The sequence below is a fragment of the Anomalospiza imberbis genome, chromosome 3 (genome assembly GCF_031753505.1).
Source record: "Anomalospiza imberbis isolate Cuckoo-Finch-1a 21T00152 chromosome 3, ASM3175350v1, whole genome shotgun sequence".
Lineage (NCBI taxonomy): Eukaryota > Metazoa > Chordata > Aves > Passeriformes > Viduidae > Anomalospiza > Anomalospiza imberbis.
Genome location: NC_089683.1, coordinates 11,559,564 through 11,577,971, shown reverse-complemented (window position 1 = coordinate 11,577,971; position 18,408 = coordinate 11,559,564).

The following is an 18,408-nucleotide window of genomic DNA, read 5'->3' as shown; positions in this document are numbered from 1 at the left end:
ATAAATCATCCTTGCAGCTTCTACCCCATTTCCTAGAAACCTGGAAACTGTAAGCATGAAAGAGTTCAAAGTAGTTTCTCTGGCTCAATAATATTTTTTGACAGCATCAAGTGACATGAATTTCATGGAAAGAGATTTTCCCTGCTCCTGAATTTTGTACTTTAGGACTTCAGGTATTTTTTAAAATAAAATATTTGAAGAGTGGCTTAGGTCCTGAGACCTAATTTTATTCCAGGCAGCGTAACCTCAAGTAAGTATTCATTTCTTCAGTTTACACAGTTGCAATCCTACATATTTGGATTGTGTGTCTTTGGGGAAAAAAGTGCTGAATAAATAATTCCAGGTGCCAAAAAGCTGCTTGAATGCTCAGTGAACGAATTCCTTATGAACCAGAATGATCCTGGTGTCAGACAGCATGGCTTTATAAGTCTCTTCAGTGGAAAGCAAAACACTTATTTTCTTATTTCTCTAAATATTTCAGGGGGGATGGAGAAACAGTCTTGCTGTTCTGTGTGATGGAGAACATTGAATGAAATGACGAGCACAATGAACTTAAGGTGGTTAAACAGGAACATGACTTTTTCGTAAACACCTCACTTCCCTTGGGACAGTAATTTTCATGTTGTTCCAAGTTTTTTTTTTTTTTTTGGCAAAAACACAGCTACCAACCCCACCGCACTGGCTTTCCTTGCTGGGTATTTTAAAGATTAAATTAGCTCCAGTTAGAGGTATTGAAAGACAGTTAGCTGGTGGGTAGAATGGAGGGGAGGGTATGTGTGTGTGGAGTTTTTATAATTTATTTTTATATTCTATGCCTTTGCCTTTGGCATCACACACTTTTGCATTGGCTTTTTTTTTTTTTTTTATTGACTGAAGAATCAAAAGAAATACTAGACAATATTTATCTGTAGATTTCTTTTAGGCTACTGATTGTGAAGGAAAAGTTAGATTTCAGCATTTCAGTCTTGACTAAGAATTTAAAAATTCATCAGAAGCATTCTTAAGCAACATTCAAATTTACGCATAAGTATGGCAAATTTAATGTACCTCAAGCCACAAAACTAAAGTTCTGGCAGTGTTCAGTGAATGAAAGGTTAATAAAAATTTATGTGTTAATCTGGTTCTGTTGTAGTTGCATATTCTGGTGCAGTAATGTACTCTTGGCTCTTAGGCTGCCTCTATAATTGGGAGTCTAGTGCTTCTGGAATTTCATATATCTAGTCTTATACAGACTGACAGGAGAGCTGTCAGAGCATTACTGTGCAGGCTTTTAGCTGTCTGTCAGCAAAGGTAACCTCTGCTAATCTGCCCAGGAGCTGCTGCGTTCCAGAGGTGTGCATGGAGAACAGGCAGGTGGGACTGTGGGGCTCTGCCAACGGCACTTGCAGCAGAACTGCTGGGTTTTGCTGGCTTGCTTTCATTGTATTGTCACCTGCTGAAAACATCTGTGTTCTCCATTTAATGTGTCAATTAATCCCAAGAAGATTTTTGGTATCTGGAAAGGGTTTATAAAGCACAAGTGTTCCTTGTAAGCAAATACTGATCTGAGGCTAGAAAGGTGCCTCAAAATTCTTTTGCCCTGGCTTTTCTGCCTTGTCATAGGAGTAATGACTGGGCAAGAATGGGGATGGCATAACATGCTTTAGAGTTCCAAGAGCCTTTAGGGCCACTGAGAGTCCCTATGAAAATAAGCCTTGAAGGAATCTGGGGACAGGGGTAGGGGATCTGCATGCTGGATGTGCCACGCTGCTGTTGTGTGCTCCAGGTGATGGGTGGGAAGAAGACATCTCTGCACCAGTGGCTTTCTGCTGCTGAGGTGACACTGACTGAAGCCTTCTGTGTCCTCTCCACAATGTTATTCTCAATCCAATGCCCATTTTTCCAAGTGTTAAAATGCTTCCTCAGGCCTGGAAACAGAGAAGAGATGTAATAAGAGCAACAGTAAGGAGGTAATGAAGTAGGAAAGAGGGGCTGATGGCAAGGGCCATGTCTGTAGAGAGAACATGCCGAAAAGATGCTTTGTTGGAAAATCTTACATGTCTTGAAGCTTTTTCTTTCTTCAACTCCTGTAGAGAATCAAACAGTGATTTAGGTTGAAAGAGACCTTAAAGATCATCCAGTTCCCACTCCCTGCCATGGGCAGAGAAAACTTCCATTAGACCAGGTTGCTCAAAGCCCCATACAACCTGGCCTTGAACATTTCCAGAGATGAGACATCCACAGGTTCTCTGGGCAAATTGTGCTAGTGTTTCACCACCCTCATAGGAAAGAATTTTTTCCTTACATCCAATCTAAATCTTCCTTCTGTCAGTTTAAAGTCATGCTCACTGGTTCTGTTACTACATGCCCAGGTAAAATGTCCCTCTCCAGCTCTCTTGTAATTCCCCTTTGTCTACTCAAGGCCACAATTAAGGTCACCTTTGAGCCTTCTTTGCTCCAGGCTGAATAACCCCAGCTCTCTCTCTTTGTCTTCATAGAGGAGGTGCTCCAGTTCTCTGATGATCCTTGTAGACTTTTCTGGACTTTCTCCAGCAGGTCCATGTCTTTCCTCTGCTGGGGACCCCAGAGCTGGATGCAGTACTGCAGGTAGTGTCTCGTGAGAGTGAAGCAGAGTTCCCGTCCCTCTCTGCTGCCCACAGCGCTTTGGATGCAGCCCAAGATGCCACTGGCTTTTTGGGCTGCATGGGCACATTGCAGAGTCACGCTGAGCTTCTCATCCATCAACACCCCCAAGTCCTTCCCCTTGGGGTTATTCTAAATCCAGTCTCTGCCCAGCCTGCACTTGTGCTTGGAAGTAAAAGGACTGTGTGTCTGCATAGCTTTTGCAAAGCGCTTTCTCCCTTCTTGTGGTTATTATGGAATGGGTAAACCACTGGAATGTAACCTGGGAGATAAATTTGTCTTGGGAAAGGAACAGTCTAGGTTACTTTGTAGTCTTTGTTTTCCTTTTGATTCTGTTCTTCTTTGCATCCAAGAGAGCTTTGGCAGCAAACACTCCTCTTCCATGCATGCAGCATGTGCCAGGCTTTATAATCCATCCAATGTTCCCAGCTATTCAGCAAACCAAAAGAAAGGGTGAAGGGAATAAGGTCAGAAGAAATGCTTTGTATTGCTAAAATCCTGTTCTTCTGCATATAATTTCAATGTCCCATTCCTTTTAAATGCAGATGATTTCCCCATCAAAAATCTAGTCCAACATAACATAACAAAAAAAAAAAAAAAAATGGAATAGTCGATACATCGGCTGATTGATTGTTTATTTTCAAAAGAAGGTGAAAAAGAGAAGAAAAATGCTTGGCTTCTTCATGGTGCAAAAAGTATCAAAGTGATATTTTTTTTGTGAAATCAAAAAAGAAGCTATATAGACATTTGAACATAAACATAAGGAAAAGTAAAAAAAAAATGCTGACTCTTTTCTCTCTCTGACTCCTTTTGTGGAGATTGAGGTCAGATGATTAACCACTTGTTAATTAAGTGGTTGAAAGGTATAGTTGAAAGAGGAGTTTGGATTCTGAGACAGCTCAGCATGGAGGAAACCACCTCTGTGATCAATCTTGTCAGGTTTACACCTTAATTAAAAGTTATCTTTGACAGTGTGAAGGCAGCTCAGTTGCTGGGAAAGTGGACATTAAGCAGTTTGCTGTGGTCATTTGGGAACAAAAGTACTGCAGGGGTCAGCAGCCAATCCTGCTTCCACCAGGAAGAGACCACAGTGGGCATTGCAATTCAGCGGGCTCGGAGCATCGGGACAGATCCAGGCTGGATCAAGGATCACTTCCCGTGGTGAGACAGCTCAGGGCTACAAAACTGCAGCCCTGCCTGAAATTCCATGTGATCCTGTGCCAGCCATTCTGTCATCCTGCACTTCTGGTCTCTGTCACACCTCTTTCTGAGGCATTTGAGCTACGTAGGGTGGCAGTGATCTCAGTCCGTGCGCTCTATCCGTAGCAGGGGTGTGTGTGGTGGTCCAGAGTGGGGTGGTGAGGTCCTCATCACTGGGACAATGGTGACTTAGGTGTAGAGAAGTGGAAAAGGTTGAGCGCTTATTGGAAAAACTGATTTTTGCTTTGGCCAAGTTATTTAACATGAACTGTCTTTAGTGAAATATCTGTGAAAAAAAAGGAAAACATACTAGTTTGAGGGGGAAGAAAAGTAATTGTCCCCCGTGCTGTCCTGTCATAGTTATATAAAAAATAATATAATTTATTACACCAAACAATGGATTTTTTTTACTTGGTTGCTGAACCAACTAATTTAAAAAAAATCTGTAATTTAAGACCCCTTGAGCTTTTTATTTTGACTCAATGTTTTATTTGATTTGGAGGAGTTAATTCTTTTGCATCTAATTAAACTTAGACTGGTTTGACATTAAAAAAAAAGTTTCACAATGAAAAGTATTTTTTTTAGAATATGTTGAAATGCAAGATTTCAGCATCATTGGAAACAAGAAGCTCTCAGAAAATTCCACAATGAAATATGCACTGTTCCAAAATCCCTCCTGCCTTTTTTGTTTTGTTTTTGTTCAGTTTGTTTGTTTTGTAGAATATTCCCACCAACTGTGGGCTGGATTCAGATATAAAGTTTCTCTCTCTGTCACAGATTTTTTCAATGAATTTTCTATTCACAAAAAAAATTGTTCTCATCCGGTTTTAGCTGTGTTCTTTGGAAAATGCTTATTTTCTTTGGAGAAGTCAGAGAAAAAAAAGTAAAGTCTTTGTCACTTCCACGATTGCTGTCATGGATCCATTGATGTGCGTGACACTTTGCCAATCACTCAGGTTATTGGTAAAGAGAAATGGATTATCTACTTTGTTCAAGACAGAAAATGAAAAGCAGTTACCAGAAAATCACATCCTGGTGAAGGAAATGAGTCCATTTTAACAAGTTTATGATGGAGAGCTTCATTACAAAGCTTAAAAAAAGAAAACACATGAAAAGCCTGTTGGACTCCATCTGTTCATATGATTCCTTTGATGGGAATCTAACTGAAGGCTGATCAGAGAGAAATTCATTGTTTCTTTTAAGTAATAATTACAAATGGGTATGTGTGTTCTTCTGCAATAATTAGCAAGTATGTTTTGAATAGGGTACTCTTCAGAAAATAAACTTGCACCAACCAGTAACTGCTTAATGGCTGGTAAACTGTAGTGTTCTTAAATGGATGTGTCAGCTCAAGAGGGAATGTTATAATATTATTACTTAATATTCATGCTGTTTAGTCTAGAGAAGAGAAGGCTTGGGCAGTTAGAGTAATCTTCTTGCATATGAAAGCCTTTTGCAAGAAAACTGTATGTTTGTGGTATTTTCCTGTACTGTTTAGGCACAGAACTCAAGCCAAGGAGAATGAAGATGAAGGGCTGGTGGTAGAAGTGGCTCAAGAATTCCTCCGGTTTTCCTGGGGACCCTTGCTGAGCCCCAGCTCCAGCTGCTCACTATCTCAGTCATGCTGATCCAAATCAGTGTAAAGGTAGAGCAGATTGCTTCAATCACACAGGTTTAGAATAACAATAATAATTCTCTGCTGAGTGGGAGAAGGGAGATGTGAGCCTGAGCAGTTGAAAAGGCCCTGGATAACTGTATTCTTGATGGAGACCCAATTCTTTTTTCAATGACTCCATACTTGCGGCAACAGTCCAAATTACAGAATCACAAAATCAACGAGGTTGGAAAAGACCTCTGACCAGGACCCTTGAGTCTGACCTATGCCTTGCATAATTTTTCAGTCTATTGTGGGTAGGAAAATGTGCTCCACTGAGGTTCTGACTCAGTAGCTTCATTAAGGGCTTTACTGGGCTACCTACCCATGTCCAGAGGTGTCCCTGGCTTTGGAACTTGGGTTGTGTCAAGGATAAAACAGCTGCGTGGTGGGATCAGCCTTGTACAATCTGCCATGAGAGCAAATTCTATAGCTACTACCAGTCTTCAATGTATTTGCCTAATTTTTCTTGATATAGATGCTTTTTGGTATGTGAGCACTACACAGACATGGTTTGTCTTGCCCTCAGCACAGTTGTAAGGAATCACTAATAATCCTATTTCCTCTCTGATTTTTAAAGTCAAAGTGCAATCCCCTTCTTTTTGATTTGTTCAATTTATCATGCACATATTTGCATGTAGTTCTGAGAATTTTTTTATAGTTTATTTGTTGTCATATAGCTATTAACATTTTAATTATGTAAATAGAGGTGAGCTGGACTACTGAAAAGAAATCCTGAGCCTTACCTGTATGTGTTTCATCTGCCAGAAGCAATGTATTTTTATGGCTCTGAATTAATCTTTTTTTTTTTTTTTTTCCCTGGAAGCTTTCCTCCAGAGGAAATTTCCAAATCCTGCCCTCCCATTGTGATTGTGAATGGGTCTTGGTTTTGTTTCAATTTCCATGGCAACAGAAAAATTTGTTTTCTGACATTGTTTGAATACAAAATTCTAATTTCCCTGGGCTCTTTTGAATGTCAGTTTACATTTTTATCCCCTCAAGTGTTTTGAACCCCTGTCCATAACCCCTTGACTCCATTTAGTTATTTGAAATCTCTTTTTCCTTAGTCAGGGCAGACAGGTTTTTTTCCACACTTTCTTTATTTTTCAGATACAATTTGATTCAGTGTGCTGATAGCAGACATATAAGCCACATTTTATACTTAGGAATTCAGTTCTTTCCTTAGAGGAAATTATTACTGTTTAAATTACTTCTAAGCACTGAACTTACTTCAAATCTAGTTTCAAGGTTGTGGAATATAACTACTTAAATTTTAAAGTCAGGACCTAACTTTCTTTGTTATGTTTTGCGTAAAATCATGTATCTTACATCATCTGACATGTTCATCAGCCAGTCCATGAGTATGCTTGAAGAGTGCCAGCTATATAATCATTAAACTTTGCACTGAGTCTCCTGTGATTTTCAACAAAATACTTCAATTAACTCCTGAATAGATGCCAGACATCTGTGGTTTGCAGACCTTCATCATTCACTGTATAAATGATTGTATTTAACATCTGACGTCACCTGTGCCACCTAATTATCTTAAGTACTAGAAAGCTTCAAGATCCATGGTTTAAATTCAAGCAACCTCTAAAGTTTGAATGTGAAAGATGAATAGAAGAAAGTCAGGGACATGACAGTCTTACTCTTCTGTCCTTTGCCTACTCGTTTAGCTCCTTCCACAAGCATCAGTGAAGTAAATTCCATCTCTGTGTCCCACCAGCCAGTACTTAATCTGTGAATCACACTGTAAATGCTGTTGTACCTCTCGGAGTCTGGCCAGTTTTCTTGCTCAGTTCATTTCCAGCTGAGCTGGAATACATGCATGGCTCCTTAACTGGAGAGGAAGATACTTCCAATAGGTCCCCAAACCTTTCCCCACTCTTTTCCCCTTCTCTGTCAAACCAAATTAAGGCAGCACTCATAGCACCTGCCTGTGCAGATCTACTTCCTGCCTTGCTTTGATAAAGGAGAAAAGAGTCAGCAACCCTGACATGTGAGTTACTGGAAACAAGATAAAGCCTAGAGTGAATTAATGGGGCAGTGCAAACCTTTGAACTTTGCTTTGCCACCACAACAATCATATTATTAAGGGAAAAACTGAAAAAAACAGATCTGCTTGGAATACAGCTTCTGGGGATAGATTGCCTCTTCAGAGGACTGCTGGCACCCACAATAGGGACTTCCAGGTGCTTCCTAACTTTTAGGGAATGTTGGGCTGATAGAAGGTAACTTTCATTTCATTAAAGCATTAATAAGATTTAACTTCCAGTATTGCCTATTTGGGCAGTTATATGCAGTCTTTTTTATTTATAGTCTTTTGCCATATTTATTCATGCCTTTGGTGTAGTAGCTTATTATTAATAGATATTTATATTATATAGACTTTGTTGATTCTGATACAAATGAGTTTTCTGTTAATGTTGGGACCTCAGCCTAATAATTCACTCTGCACTACTGTTTGAAAGTCATGATAAAGCTTCTCTGTAATTTTAGTTTTTGCTCTCAGTGAAATATAACCAGCTTGTATTCATTACTAGCATAGATATTTATAACTATATCTGATTTGTTTTTCTTAGTTATATCTTTTATTGCTTTTCTTGCATGGATTATCTGAGAAAACAGTCTGGGCTCTAAGCTGTGGGAAGAGTCAATCCTTATATCTTAATATGTGCCAAGCAAACCTATCATGTCACTCAGCTGATTTGAGAGTTTTTTTCCTTTTAGATAAATATTTTTAAGACTGTGTCTATTTATGACTTCAGCCCCTTGTGAATGGTTACTGGAGGTCATCTGTTGTTGGTTCAGAAGCATCCGTTAATCATGCAGGAAAGGGAGCATGGGTGAAACATAAGGATTTCTTCCTGTGGGAAAGTGAGCAATCACTTTTGTTCTAGATTAGTTCACTAGAAACTGTGAAACTGCATTCCAATCCATGCCTTTGTAAACATTTAAAATAACATTTCCCATTTCTGAAGGTGTAAAGAAACACCTATTTTTTTCCAGCATCTATTCCTATTCAGTCATAAAACTTTTCCTTTAATGACTATTGGAAAGCCATTTACAGTATAATGTCAAATTCCAGAAAAAATATACTGCTTCTTTTGCTTAAGTATCTAATGATTTTTGATGCTTCATTTTCATCTCTTGACATATTCAGGTAGATGTTGCTCAAATAATTCTTAAACCCCAGAATTTTTATTGTGTGCCAAATGAATGTGCATCTTTAATAAATACTGTGGGCATTAGAATAATTCAGAATACTTTGTATCAAAACATCTTTATTTTTTACTGACCCATCCATAAAAATATTCCAGCACACTAGAAATCTGAAGCTGTGGTGGCTGTGAAGGACAGACAGATGTCCTGCTGTCAGCAACACAAGTCTATGGACTTGGGCTGAAAGAAAAACAGAATCTACAGCCCAGCCTGAGCCCTCTGGCAGGATGAGGGGGAAGGACTTCTCCTCCCAGGCTGGGAATGAGCTGTGTGTTTGTTCTTTGGAGGTCACTGGTGAACAAAGGCAGCTGTGTAGTTCCCAGCCAGAGGAGGTCTCGCTTGAAAGCTGGTGGGTAGGTTTGGGAAGCCCAGGACAAAGCCTCTGCCAGGCTGAAGCTGAGAGGAGGGCAAGGTGCAAGCACAGAGGTCCTGGAGTGAGGTGATGGAGAGAGTTGTTCAAGCACTTCTTCCTCTGTAAACTCTTCAGAACAGCACAAGTAGTCTGGAACCAAAGAGTGGTATCAGGAGTTAATTGTGTCCATGAACAAGAAAATAAGTTTGTAATTAATTTACAAACTGCAGTCTTTTCAGAACTTTTCTTGTTAGTTGCCATCTACAGTAGAAAAACTGCTTCAATTTTACTGTTAGTACAAAGACTATCACAGATTTACAGATGAAACCAAGAGGGGTGAGGAGCCCAAGTAGTCATAGCTTTGCTCATTTTAAGAATCCCTATACTACAGACCACTCCAGTCCTTCTGTTTCTGATCCCTGTGGATGGGAAGCATTTCTAAATTTGGTTTTGGAAAGGTCCTATGTTCTAGGCCATCATGGTTCCGACATCTTCTTTCAACAGAGGAGAATATTAAAGCTGTCCCACAGGACACGTTGGCCCTTCCAAGGGAAGGGCATTATGGCTTACTGTAATGCTGTCTGGGAAACAAAACCAGATCTACTACTCTTCTATATCCCTCTCTTAATGAAATTTGTCTCTAAATTATTTAATTTTTTTTTCTAGATTTGTTTTTCTTTTCTGAGAGAGTGTGGATAGCAGCACTCTATCAGTATTAGAAAAATACAATTTTTGTTTACTTTGTTACTTTGTGACAGCTGGCTTTGACAAAACAATGGATTGATTTTATTTGGTCAGCAAATTATTTCCATTCATCTGCAGCCCCGGAAACCTGCTTGGATCTTGGAAATGCATCTGGTCCCAGTTTCAAATTGAATTGTCTCATTTTTATTTGAGATGAGTGAGCATGGACACTTAGATCATAATTTCATTTCTGTGCATCACAATCCACTTGTCCCAGTCCTCTTTCATTCCCAAAACAAACTTTGGTACTTCTCAACTGTAGCTGTTGGTTCTAAATTTTCTGCAGGGTATTTATGGCACAGAATAACTGTTCAGGAAAACATGCCTCCTTCAGTGAATTCCTATTTGTGTGCATAAGCTTTCCTTGAAAACACTGATGTTGGATTTAATTCCTGATATTATCAGTGAACTTCTCTTTATGCCCAGTGACTGCCATTCTTTTCAAGTCTCTTTTGAATGTGTAGATAGTAGTAGAGAATAAGAAGGTATTTTACAAGAGCTTGCTATTTGGATCTGGCAGCTTTTCCATTAGTTAACATATCTTTGTGAGCTTCCCAGAGACTCCCATTTTTAGGAACAAAATGGTCAAAGTAAGTTGCTGACTAAGCAGTGGTTGGAACAGACCTCTAGTTGACATCTCTGAACATCACAGATGTTCTTGGTGACAGAAAGTCTGAAGGTTCCTGACTGGGATGCTTTCATTAACAATGTCATTGTAGCCTAATTGATTGTAATTAACTTTTACCCACAAAACACAGGGCAGAGACCCCAGCTGAGCTTCTCTGGAGGTCAGAGTTAGTGGAGACGTGGAAAAAGCAGCTGGTAGCAGACAGCCACTAAACAAATGAAACCTTGTTCCTGGTCAGAGCCTGAGCTGTGACGAGGAGGCAGAGGAGGAGTCACTGACCCCTCTGGGATCTTTGCATCCTGTCCTGAGCTTACCAGCATTTATCAGCTCTACTAGCTGCTACATTTCATTTCACTTCAAGACAAGGCATTTCATTGAAGAGCTGTTTTGATGAGTGCAATTCCTGTTGGAGTGGCTGAGAGTCTGAGTGCAGTGACTGATAAACTGCCCTGGGACCGGCTCATTAGCCTGAAGAGCAGATGTGAGATTCAGCAGTAGCTAGTGGCAGTCCTTCTAACTCCTCACCTGACATGCACCCAGCCTGTGATTAAAGGAGATAGAATAGAAGGAGTATGAGTTAAGAAACTTGGCGAGCTTGGTGATTATAAACAAAGCAGACCATAGTATATTTTTTGTTTTTCTTTGGCATTACTGATAGTAACTGGTGTGTCCATTGCTTATCAATACAAGCAGCAAGATTTGTTGTTACTAAAGGCTTTGGAGGCTCAGTAAAATGGGTATTTTAAGTTTGTTAAACAGGTTGTTTCACTTAATAACATTTACTTACCTGATAGGATGGAGTAAAATTTTATTTTCTCTATTTCCTTACATCTGCGTTGCAGGACTGACAGATTGACCTTCTGTAGCCTGCCTAGTAAAGGGAAGTGGAGACTTGGTATATATTGGCTTTAAAAACTTTACAGATTAATGTGAATTCTGAAAGAGATTTTGGGCAATGTTTATCTACATTCTCTAAAAAAAAAAAAAAACAGAATTATTTTGAGAAAAAAATGTTTCAAAAGACTGGAGTGTTTGCTTTTCATCTGAGACATCCAGACTTTTTATTAGCAGAATTAAAATATTTTTAGAGGCACACACCCCTTCATGAAGCTGATTTCCAACTCATATGTCCAAGAATGTACATTAACACTCTTCTCCAGAGGTTCACTGTGCATCATCAAGAAAAATAACTTCAATTATTTTAAGATTGGCTAATATGTCTCAAAGTCATAATGGATCTCTGACTGAATGTCAAACCCAAATACTTTCTTATGTTTTCCTTTGATTTGTCGGATAGGAGAGACACTAGTTAAAAATTCTAAACACTTTGTTTGAAAATAATATTTTACAGCGATCTCTTGACTTCTGTGGCCATGACAGAGATTTTTCTAAGCGGTCTGGTGCATTAGTGCTTATAACTCTAGTTTGTGCCTGTGATTATTTCTTGGTGCTGACTCAAGATTTGATCATAAAACAAAATACAAAGCTTTTAGCTGTACTGGTGGCTAACTGGAAATCAGCATCTTCACTCACTGGATAGAGACTGGACTAAGTGGCAAATGCATCTGACTAAAAATTGGATAAAATCTCCCAGAAGATGGCAGTGCACCTATGAGTAGTGTTCTGCCAACTTGGCAGCTTATATAATTTCTAGCTGTTTTTTTTTTAATATTGAGTGCAATGTAATGACATCAGCTACAATGTGTGTGTTTGGATACTGATGGTACTTTTGATCTTGAAATCTGGAGTGAGGTACCAGTAATTCCCAAAGGTCTGTCCTGCAGGGATGGTGATGGACTGGATACTTTTGGGTAGGTTGACAAGTTGCTCAGCACTTCCTTACACTCACCAGCACAACGAAGATCCCCTTTCCTTTGGAATCCTTCAGATAATTCCCATGCAAAACCCACTGACAGAATTTTAAAAGATGTCTGAGTTCTCAAAGTGTCATTGCTTTCAGAGAAATGGATATTGTAGGAAAAGTTATTAATAAGAGGAATAAATGTTGAGGTTTAAAATCTGACCATGTTACATCTTTTCTCCACTGCTTCTCATCAAAGAATTTCTTCATTCAGATATGGATCAAAAGCATATGTTCAAAAATACCAAAAAGTACTACTTCTATATTAGTAGTCATCTAAGAGCAATCAGTAATTGCTGTAAGTTTAGGGAAATTTCCAAGTCAGTTTCCTAAGCAGGAGTCTAAGTGTGGATTTTCAAACATGTGATCAAACTTGTTTGACTATTTAACCTTTCAAAAATTGATCCAGCACTTATTATTTTATTTATTTTAGAATTAGCATAAGAAATGGCAATATCTCTTTTTAAGAATTCATCTTAATTTATAGCTACAGTTTGCAAACAAAACCTAGTAGTTGTTCTATAGTAATCATCTTATGAGCTGTTTGATATGCATATTTACATGAATAAGCAAGTTTGTTTATGTAATGCAACTGAATGAAGAGATATTTTTAAAGAGTAGAGAAGGAAAAGAGGAGGTTTTAGACACATAATGCTTACATTTAAATTTTGAAAGTAAACTTTACCATCTCCATCTGTCTTATCCAGAATTACTCCAAAAAGCTAAAGAACATTTAAGTATTTATTCTCTGTAGCTTAGTCTGATAAAAAAGTTAAGTAAATAGTTATAAATGAGCCATCATGTAGTTTTCCAAACAGCAGAAATTCACTAGAACTAAAGAAAAAAAATTAAAATTGCAGCTCTTTCTTTAACATAAAGAGATGAAAAAACAATTGTGTGCTCTTATTCTGAAGTCAGATGTAATCACATATGCTTGTCCTACTGCTTAGACATTGTGGATGCTAATTCTACTAAATAAATATAAACTGCATCATTTCCTTTGCACAAAGCATAAAACTAAGCAAGGAGTTAAAATATAGTGCTTTTTTGTTTGTTTTATTTTAATTTCAGTTTGCTCCCCCTCCAGTAATCCATAGAAGCTGCAAGACACATTGGGTTCTTAATTCTTTAGATGTCAACTGTCCATTTTAAAAGTGTGTTTGTTTTGAGTTTGTTTCACCATGGAACATCTTTAGTCTCTTTTAGGGCCCACCTGTGATTGAACCTGTCTTGACCATAAACTGAGGCAAAATCTTCCTCAGCACCTGAAGAGACCCAGCAGCATCTTCCCATTCCAGTGGCCAGCAGAGCTGTGTAGCCCATCTTTGATGGCCAAAATCACAATCCATAAATTGTGTGAGGAGGGCAGCAGTGATGGGAATGATACATTCACCAGTAGAACCAATGGTATCTGCTGCCAATACCCACTTCTCCATCTAATAATCCACCTTTCACTCCTGGCAAGCATCCTTCTCCTTTGTCAGGAGAGGGCTCACATGAAATCGCAAACCCCCCCGCCAGTCACGTTTTTAACATCACTTTCTTGCACGACTTGCAGTGCTTGTGTGACTGATGGAGCTTCTGGGTTCTGTGCAGCTGCTCAAAGTGTAACTGCTGACATTTGCTGCTGCCTCGGTGTAATCTGGATGTGCTCTGATGTAAATGATGCTGCTTGCTGTTTCCTTGTTCCTACTGTTTAAAATCTCAATAAAACTGAAAAATGCCACTATACAAACTGCAATTATCTCAGCTGACTATTCCACAATAAGGCAAGCTACCTCAGCACAAATAAAATGTTGAGTTTACTTTCTTTGTGTATTTTCCCCTGTGTTTTTTAGTGAATTGTCCATCTTTAATGTCACTGCTGAGGTAAAACCAACCTTGTTATTTGGTCTATAACAGTGTTATTCTGGGCCAAATTCCGGATTTTTTATGAAATCAAATCTATTTATATTAGGGACCATAAAGACGGTATTAGAAATGAAGGATCACAGTATGGGATTTTCAGGAGGGTCAGTGACTCACAGAGCATTTTTCTTTAATTTGTTTTGTGAACTGTGTGTGGCTTATCAATAAAGCTGCTGTACTAACTGTAATTAAACCATTAAAACTGTCTTCTGCCATAGGCTTAATGGTGATTAAATTTTCCCAGTGTATGCACCTAGGAAACTGAATTTCACCTGATACTTTCTTCCAGTAGTATCTGCGTAGTGTTGTGTGTTTTGAGGGGGTTGAAAGTAATTTCATATCCAGCCACATTTTGCCTACCTTGTAGCTAATATGGATCTGCCTGTCTTTCCCAAAAGCCTGAAGTTCAGTTAATAGGACACCTTGAAACTATGTGAACGGTATTGGAGTCTTTCTGACAGTTCAGTCACAGCTTTGTGGATAAGAGGAAAATGAGGGAAGCTGGCTGCAGTCTTTCTGCAATATTTAACTGTAACTAATAGCCTGATGCTTCCAGTGCTCCTATAGGAGCAGGAAAGCCAAGTCTGACTTTCCTTTCAGGCCCAGTGGTTTCAAAAATTAGCTCCCAGGCCAGCCTTCACCTGAAACTCATCTTTTTCTTGAAAGCTTGTCAACAGGCAGCAAAAAAAAGTGATAAAAAGGATGCTTCAGTGGGACAGTAGGATCACATAGGCATCTTGAAGGTATCAAAGGTGACCAGCACTTGACCAGTTTGTATTGGCTTTGTCCACAGTCCTGTTACAGTCCTGAGTTGTGTTGTAGCCTCTCAGTCTGCTGTTCACAATCTCTCCTCCCACTGCCAACCAGTTGTATGCAATCCACTGCATCCAGTGTCCTGCAAACCAATTTTCTAATTACTGGTAGTAATAGCAGTTTAAGTGGCCTGAAGATCCTGGAAAGAAAACCAGATCCTCCAACAGCATTGTCACTTCTTTTTTCAGCAAACAGGCTCATCCTGAAAATAATCTGGCCAAAACTGGCCTCCTTGATACTCTTCAGTGATGCTCTGGAATTACACACATTTCTGTTATGATTCAAAGCCAGAACTCACAGAAGAAAAACTACTTTATGGTACTAATTTGGCTGATGGCTGCAGAGTGGGTACACAGGCTGTATGAGGTGTCTTGAATACGCTCTCAGACTGCAAGTACAGCACCAAATTTCAATGAGACTCAAAGTGGATTTTGTTAGGGTACTCTTTACAGGGGAACTGCCTGTGTTTGGAGGCTTCACAATGGTTCTGTCACTCACCTTTTCATAAGCCTCTAATCTGTCTTTTCAACAGAAGGTGCAGACAAGCATCTGCTGTCCCATGTAACCTTGGAAAATAACTTCTGTGACTAGGTTCTACTCAATAGATAACACATTTCCAGCAGAGTGCTGAATTTGGGGCTTTTCCTGCTGAGTTCTTGTCCCAGAAAAGCAGTATTTTCATGAAGTGCTAAGTCTTCCCCTAGAGGTATTCAGTGCACTGTAGAGAGAAGAGAAGGCTTGGACACAGCCTACAACATTGCCTGTACCAACCTGTTGCAGGTGGCTGCCTTCCCAGCCCAGTGATCCAGACACAGGAGGAGTTGAAGAACTGCTTTCCTTCCCAAAGCCATGTGTTTCTGGCCCCTGAATAAAGTGTGTGGATAAAGTGTCTTCCAAACTCTGTGCTGCCTCTTCGCAGAATGAGTGGTGACAGAATAAGTTGGCTTCATGCCTCCATGGTGTTTTCAATATGGATGCTGAGGAATCTCCTAAAAAAGGTGTCTAGGAGGGCATCATCTTTGATGGACACAAGAGTTAGGCAAGGGATTCAGGCTGGAAGGACCTTGTAAAGGCATGCAAAAAAAGTGAGTTGACTAACTGATGAGTTCAAGCCTCCTGAAGAGCAGTGATGTGAACCAGACACAAATTCACTTCAGCCAGGGATTTAACAATCTTAAGCCTAAACATGCACACCCAGTGAGAGGATTTAAACACAGGAATAAGGTCTCCTTGTGGAAAACCTGTTGAGAGGCTATGTCACAATACAGAGTTTATATCCAGCTATAGATATGTTCAGGCAAGGAGAACATTAGGAGAGTGGTGAGAGAAATATAAGTTTCTCACAACTGAGTTTCTCACAATTGTTTGGGCTTCTCTTCTGCTATGCATGTCTGTTGTGGAGCAAATACAAAGTAAAGCACCTTTCCTTTATCAAGGCCCTGAAATAGCTATATATATCTTCCTCCTAGGTTGCAATTTTGATTCATCCTACCAAAAAAAAAAAACTTATTAATTAATTACAGACTGACGTCTGTGCATGTACATACATTTCTCTAAGAATTGTGGAGCAAGGTGCTCAGTTCTGTAAAGAACAGAACTTTACAGTTCTGTAAAGATTTTTTGTGCTAAATCATGAATCTTACTGGCTGAAAAATAAACCATACAGCTTGTCAGGTTAAATACAAATAGCATAGTAATAGTATTGATTTTGTGTATGAAGTATTTATTTTATTTTTAATCACAAGCTAGTTTTCTCTACAACACTATCAGGTGAATTATAGAAGGCGGAACTGAATATTTAATATAGTTAGTCATGTTCAAAGAATACACAATTAGGCCTATTGCAGACTTTCAATGCACTTACATGTCCTTGTTGCCACAGAAGGGATGTAGATTATTCCAATTTAAGTGACTACAGTGTGGTACTTTTGTATCTTTGTAGCTCAGTCCTTCAAATGACTGTTTTAGGTCCTTAAGATCTCTTTGGATTACCTATATCTTTATCCTATAATAACCTGTGTCTTTAAGGTTATGAATAACTGTCAAGACAAGATGATTTTTTCTCTTTTCCCAGTGAATCACCTTCAGGTTTCAGTAAATTGAAGAGCAGTTACACTGCAGGAGGAGGGAACAGTGCATTGTTGATGAAGCATTTTTAGTCTGAACTTCTGCATGTGGGTCTGCATTAAATTACTGCTCTGACAAAGTACCAATCCCATCTCTGGAACCAAAGGTGCTGAATAAGCTTTACAATTGAAAAGAAATGCAATTCCATTTCACATCTTTGAATTCAAAGTGGAGAGTTTAAGAAAAGCAGAGTATTAGAGTGTTCTGACTGGAATACATGAAATAGAGAGGTGATTTATCATATCTATTATATATTTGTATACCCTTATACACATATGCAACATTTATATATCTATTTTTGCATGAGTATGGTGTATTTAATTGACTTAGTAAATGCACATAGAATAAGCTTCTACTCTTAAGAACCTTTTAAATTATTTCTCTGAAATGAATGTAAATGGCTTGATGGAAGAGAGTTTTTAGAAAATTCTTCAGTATGAACTGTAAAATTCTTCATGACCTAAAAGAAACTCTGCAGCAGAGCTAGGACTGAACTTGGTGAGGGTCAAGCTCCAAAACAGTCTTATAGATCTTTTTTCCCCAACTGCTTTTTCTAATTTTTTTATATATATAGAATAATCTTTTCTATCATGGCTTTATATACCTTTGGATGTGAAGAGAAAGAAGTCTCTTACATTCATCAATGATGTCTCAATAGATGCCATTCTGTATTTGCAAGAAAAGTGTATCAATTGTTCAGAGCTGGTTTGATTAAAAAAAGAGCCAAGAAAGGCACGTGACAGCCTTGAACAATGAACCCCATCTAAGTGGGCCATCGATAGAGACTTTGTCCCATGCTGCCCATGAGCCAAAGCCATTACTTCTAAAGGTATTTGATTGACATCACCCCAGGAAACCCTTTCTGTCTTCTTCACAGAGTCTTGGATCATATCAGCCATTGACTCCCAGAAATGTTCAAAGGATTTTTGTAAGCATCCAAAGCTATTTTTATGGCTCCATTCTTGGAAGATGGAAAAATAGGGGAGACAAAGCAGATGAGATCCTCTTCTGCCACTGAAACCCCTGTAGTATCCAGTTGCAGGAGGAAATCCTTATCTCTGAGAGGATTTCTAACTCTTATCAAATATTCCCTGTCTGTGACCTTGGACAGAAGTTAGAAGACAAGGAACTGCTACTTTATGAGGTGAGATAAGTCAGGTTTTCTGCCCTTTCCCTGCAAATTTGCCTAAGAAGCTGTGGTGACAGCTAACGGCAGAAGATAAGCAAGTGATTGACTAGTGTATTCAAGAATATCAGGAAATTAGAGATTGCTTTTC